The sequence below is a fragment of the Echinops telfairi genome, unplaced genomic scaffold (assembly GCF_000313985.2).
Source record: "Echinops telfairi isolate 266 unplaced genomic scaffold, ASM31398v2 ScPeMD7_7467;HRSCAF=8505_1, whole genome shotgun sequence".
Lineage (NCBI taxonomy): Eukaryota > Metazoa > Chordata > Mammalia > Afrosoricida > Tenrecidae > Echinops > Echinops telfairi.
In genome coordinates, this window is record NW_022111368.1 from 26,969,691 (window position 1) to 26,975,916 (window position 6,226).

The 6,226-nt window shown below is 46.0% G+C and overlaps 1 protein-coding gene and 1 pseudogene across 1 annotated transcript in view; one reads left to right on the forward strand and one right to left on the reverse strand.

Moving 5' to 3' along the window:
• The window catches only part of VWA3B (von Willebrand factor A domain containing 3B), a 273,714-nt gene that overhangs the window by 122,455 nt on the left and 145,033 nt on the right, over nucleotides 1-6,226 (reverse strand). The gene's annotated exons all lie outside the window — the stretch shown is intronic.
• Nucleotides 3,987-4,350, forward strand: LOC101660871 (annotated as a pseudogene).

Sequence of the window (6,226 nt, forward strand, 5' to 3'; positions counted from 1 at the left end):
CTCCTCAGATGTGGCATCAAAGCTTCTATTCAGACAGCTCAAAGTCTGCCAGAAGATGGGACTGTAAGTTTTCTGTCTTGAAGATTTTGCTCTTTTATTAAAAAGATAAATCAATAAGCATTTCATTGTGCTTTTGGTGAAATTTTGCCTTGCAAATTAATTTTCTTTTCAGTCATCCTTTCACAAAGGGTCCTGTGGCATTGGCTGTAACCCCTTCCATATGCCAGCTTTCTCCCATTTCCATCGTGGCTCCCATGCTTCCGTTTGTCTGTCCGGCCCCTGTCCCTTCTGCTCATCTTTGTCGTGGGCAAGTGCTGCCTTTGGGTCTCATATAGCAGATTATTCCACGGGACACATCACTCCTCGGTGACGTCACAGGTCAGTCCATTCGGTGGTTGAGGCGTGGCCTCTGGAAGTTGCTTCAGGTCCATATTAGATAGTTGTCTTAGGGCGACAGTCACAGCAGTTCCTCCACTGTCTATCACACCGGGATGTCTGGTCCTTTTTTATGAAGTGTAATCTTGTTCTATATTTTTCACCCATTCTAATCAGCACCCTCTGTTGTGTGCCTCAACAGAGGGGTAGTGGTGGTAGCCAGGCACCACCCGGCTCTTCTCATTGAAACGATATTGAGTCTTGGGTTCCCTTCACTCTACTTTCCCTGAGAAGGGACGAGACGAGTAGTTGTGTCTTACATGGCCACTTGCAACTTTTTAAGACCCTAGATGAGGATTTAGAGCTATATTATTCCAATAGATCTGAGACTATGGTCTTCAGACCCCAAGGCTCAGTCCCACGAAGCATTTGGTGATGCCTAAAAAGTTTCCAAAATTGTTCACTTTATGTGCTCTAGTATATGAAAGGGTTTCACAAAGTTTGTGGAGAAATTCCATTGTCTTTTAATGCGATTTTTCCATGGACTTTCTGAAGACCCCTGGTACATATGAATATATATGTGGCACATACAATTATGTACATAGAAATATCCACAACCATCTGTATATATGCACACAAGGTAGTCCCGTACATCCTCCCACACCCATTGAGCATACATATTGACTTATGTATGCACTCATAGATTATTTTTATGATGATTGTTGTGTTAGACAGGGTTCTCTAGAGAAACAAAATCAGAACACTTATGATATATATATATTTGTGTAAATATATATATAAAACATAAGAAATAAACAGCCAATTAGTCTATAGAGCAGTACAAATGGCTCAGTGCAACTCATAGGGTTGCGGGATTATATGGTTTTTCATTTTTTTTTTTTTGTATGGTCTTTCTATTTAAGAAGAGCCATACCATTTTCCTTTTTGGTTTTAATATTTGACAGTCCCCCCAGAATTGTATAAGAGTTACTGTCTCCCTACAATCTCATTAGTATTGTTATTTGGGGGGGGGGTTGTTTCAGTTTTAATCGGTGTCGTTATTGCTGGGACAGATGGTGTCTCCTTGTGGTTCTGATCTGCAGCTTGCTAATGACTAAAGATCCCAAGTCTCTCCTCAAGCATTTGCCAGCCGCCTGAATGCCTTCATTGGTGAAGTGTCGGTTCATGTCTCTGCCCACTTTCTGATCAAGTTGTTTGTCTTTTTGCTGTTAAGGTGTTGAATTTTTCGATAAAGTTTAGAGATAACACCCTTGTCGGATAAGGCACGGCCATTTGTTTGCCCACAGTCTGTAGCTTCTCATTTTACTCTTTGGATGAAATCTTTCGATGCACAAAATCGTTTACTTGTGGGGGTCCTGGATATCTAGTTTACCTTCGGCTATTTGTGCATTTTCAGTTACATTTCAGCTTCAGCTTTTGCCATAGATTAGTGCTCCTATCTTTAATCCCTCTCGAGACCTATATCTTAATGCAATTTATCGACGTATGCTAACCAGTGAGACACTAACTCAGTTACTGCTCACTCAACTGTCAACAGGGCTCAAACCTAAAGCCTGAATACACCGTAGCAGGGAGAACACATCGGCTTCCAGTCAGGATTTATTCGTGTTGCCCAATATTTGGCAAATGCCAAGGGGATGTCATTGGCAGTTGAACAGGTGAGCACATCGAACAAAACTTGAGTCCACAAAGGCTCTGGTGAGATGTAAAGTCTGAAGGGCACGGGTATGCTGCTATGTCTTAGGCAGGTGAATGTGTAATGTCAGATAAACATGCTGCTTTACGACAGCAAACGAGTAAAACATCAAATAGATATACAAAACAAAACACAAGACCAGTCAGGATCAGAATCAATCAAATGGAGTAAATCATGGCCCATTCTTTCTCCTGAACTTCACATGAATTGTGACAACAAGCACAACTCTTCAGGGACATGAAAGAGCAGATCAGAGTAGACACATTATATTTCAAGGGAAATTAGAGCTAGGGAGATTTTTATCAATCTTCCAAATAATAATAAATAGTTACAAATTGGAAAAACCCAAAAACACTTCATCAGTATAGAAAGGAATGGCTCTTTAGATAAATGTAAATTCACTAGACTGCACTTTCCATAGTATGCAAAAATAATCCTACTGAGAAATCATCAGTAGGTTATACAGGCTTTGAGTTGTCTGAAAATTCTCCTCCGTGAGTTTTCACGAGGCCCACTATTTGGTATCACTGGCTCTCAGTTCAAAGCCTAGGTCACATTACTTGCCCCTAGTTAAAAGGGAGCCAAAATTTTCAACTTCCAAAGGTAATGAGGTTCTGCTTTCCATAGCAAGAGTCAGAGTTAAGACCAGAGTACAAAGTAAGCGGACTGAAGGGAGAATATTCAATACGCACATCCTCCCCACCCCACCTACCTCCAACCAAGACTTCTCATCATGTGCCACAGATACCCTGCCTGCTCGATTTTCCCAGCTCCAGATATTAATGGGAAATTCTTGACAGTGACACATCTGAACCTAGACTTCTTGCCTTTGGTGTCACTATCTTTTAATTCAACAGATACTTAGTAAGCACCTACATACCACATGCCGGTACTTTCCTAGGACCTAGGCGCTAGGGATATCCTTTATTAAGCCACACCAAACTCAGTACCTTCAGGGGGGTTTGCAGCACAGTGTTGGAGACCATTAGCAAACCCTGCTGAAAACTATCACACTCCTGGAAGGGGGTATCCCACTTTGGCTGAGTGACTAGCTAATGACATCTCATAGATGGTGATGGCTAGGCAGACTTTTAGAGGATGAGTAGGCTGGAGAGACAACCACAGACAGGATGGTTGGCACATGACCCCTGTGCTGGTCAGGGATCAGCAAGTAATTCTGTACACATGAAATCCATATGAAAAGCGAAGCCTGAAAAGTAATGGTGGAAATCATGACAATACCAACAACATCGATCAAGTGCAAACTAAATCAAGTGCTTACTTTTTCTGCATGTTCTTTTTCAATCCTATCCAGGAAAAAAAAACAGCTGTCACAGGGGCAATTCAGACTCCTGGCAAGCCCATGGGTCTCAGGAGAACTGAACTCCATGGGGTTTTCACTGGCTGGGGGCTTTTTTGAAATAGAACCCAGGCCTTTATTCTGAAGTGCCTGTGGGTGGACTTGCACCTCCAACCTGTTGGTTGGAGCCAGGTACACCAGCCATTTTCACGGCCCAAGGACTTGAGTCATCACAACAAACTTTTAGAGTGGTTGCACGTGAGAAAAGTAAGCCATGGGTTGAGCTGAAATCCGCATAGGCTTCAGTTCCAACCCCCCGGCAGCTCCGCAGAAGAAAGACAGAGCTTTCCACAAACAGTGACAATGCCGGGAACCCACGGGGGAGACGCTCTGAATCAGCCGACTCGATGACAATGAGTTTGGCTTTTCAGTTATGCCATCCTAGGGAATTTGGACTGTATGTTATTTCAGTTTAGCTAGCTTCCCCTTCCTAGTGGTACATCAGAATTACCTATGTAGCTTTTAAAAATCACCAGTATGCTCTGTTCATGCGGGACGCCGGAGTGTGCGGAGCGGTGGGCTGGCGGTTCTGAGATGGCCGAGGTGTTGCAGAAGCCCGTGACGCACTACACCCTAGAGGAGCTCCAGAAGCACAACCACAGCTGGCTCATCCTGCACCACAAAGTCGACGGCCTGACCAAGTTCCCGGAGGAGCAGCCTGGTGGAGAAGGAACTTAAGGGAACAAGCTGGTGGGGATGCTACTGAGAATTTCGAGGATGTTGGGCACTCTACTGATGCTAGAGAAATGCCCAAAGAATACATCATTGGGGAGCTGCATCCAGATGACAGATCAAAGCTAGGGAAGCCATCAGAGAGGTTGTCTCCGAATCCAGTTGGTGGACCAACTGTATGATCCCCGCCATCTCCACCCAGATGGTGGCCCTGATGTACCGCTAAGACTAGCGACGCCCTCGGACGCCCACCAAGGGACAGGCTGAGAAGCCGGCAGGCACAACAGTCTCAGGGACCACAGACCTGTGATGTTTCTGTCTCCCTCCCTCTCCTTCATTAGACAAGAAAACAAAGCAAAGCAAAGCAAAAGGTGCCGTCCTGTCGCTTCTTCTCCTGAACTCCCCTCAGCGAGTGGCTTCCATTCGCCACTGTCCGCTTGATGTGTCTCACGACAAAACTCAGTCTTAGGATCCACGGATAGTCCCCAAAGTGTGTGTGTCTCCCCTGCCTTCCACCTTGCCTTGTCCCATTTCCCGAGTGGTGTCAGGCCCAGAGGGAGGAGTGTAAAGGTTCCAGCCACTGTTTTACCTGGGAAAGATGGCCTACAGGAGAGAAACGTCCTGTCTCTGACGGGCCCCAGTGACCTGAACACCTGGGAGGGCGTTGAAGAAGTCCTAACTGCCGTCTCCCGGCTTCCCAATGCCCGTCTTCAGAGCCCTGCGCCGTCCGGGTCCCTCCTTCCTCCTGCAAGGGAACAGCACCTCCCTGATGGGTGAAGGGGTGACAGTTCCCCAGGAATCTGATCTTGGAACACTTGCCTCTGCTAGTGGGTGGGCCAACCCTGGAGTCCCCTGGGCACGCCCACCTCTCCCTGGGCAGCTGGATGTCACTGTTCTCGGCCCTATCCTGCTTTTCTTTGACATGGGGATCCTCGAGAGGGTGAGGTAGGTTACTTAGCCTATCAGTGCCCACTGCACATCAACTGTGTCAGCCTTGGAGCACCCCTGGGGCTGGGTTTGTATTTTTACAGAGGGTGGACTTTTATCATCAGTGGCAAGCACCCCCTTCCTCTTCCATCTTTGTCACCGAACCCTACTCCCTCGGATGTAATCAAGGGGCGAGAGGGCAGGCGTGGGCACATAGGGGAGATGACCTTGCAGGAGACCCCCTTTACTCGCCTTTTAATAAACCTGTACCTGAACAACAACAACAAAACACCAGTTTTCAGGTTCCATCCCAGACCTACTACAGAAAAAGACAAACTAGTGATGCAGCAAATACATTATAAATTGAAAAACTGCCGTTTCTGTCCAGGGATATAGGGCACCAGCAAGTGCATCACTTCCAACCTTACAATAAAGAAGTACCAGACAGAAATCAAGTTCATGACTTTTGTTGAATCTATCAGAGAATGCCCGCTGGTCACAGAGCAAGCAACAGACCAAAATCTGAGCTCCCCACAGTTAGATGAGATGCAAGGACTGACCTTCGGGGATGAGGTAAGGCCAGAACAGGCCAGTTGGGTGATTGCTAAGTTGGTGGAGGTGTAGCCTGGTCAGAGGGCAAGAGCCTAGGAGCCAAATCCTGGGAATATCTCTAATCTCTTACAAGTTTTTCTTACTTTTTGCCACAAACCCCACAGAGTGGGGGGTGGAAGCTGAAAAGATTGGGAAGGTCTTGAAAAGTCGTCCTTGTGTAGAACTACAGAGGGGGAGGTACAGCTACATAAAACTCTACTTTCCTTCTCTTTCCCTTGTAGCATAAACATTTCTATCTCTGCTGAGGGGAGGGCAATAAGCATAGTTACCCAGAGGGTACTGGTGAAAACCCTCATGGCAGTTTGGGAAAAGAATAGGAAAATCCCACTGCCCTTCCATGATACTCACCTTCCCAGTATGATTGCTGAAGATAAAGTGGGTGCATAAACAAATGTGGTGAAGAAAGCTGATGGTGCCCAGCTATCAAAAGATATAGCATCTGGGCCTTAAAGGCTTGAAGATAAACAAGTGGTCATCTAGCTGAGAAGCAACAAAGCCCACATGGAAGAAGCACACCAGCCTGTGTGATCATGAGGTGTCAATGGGATAAGGTATCAGGCATC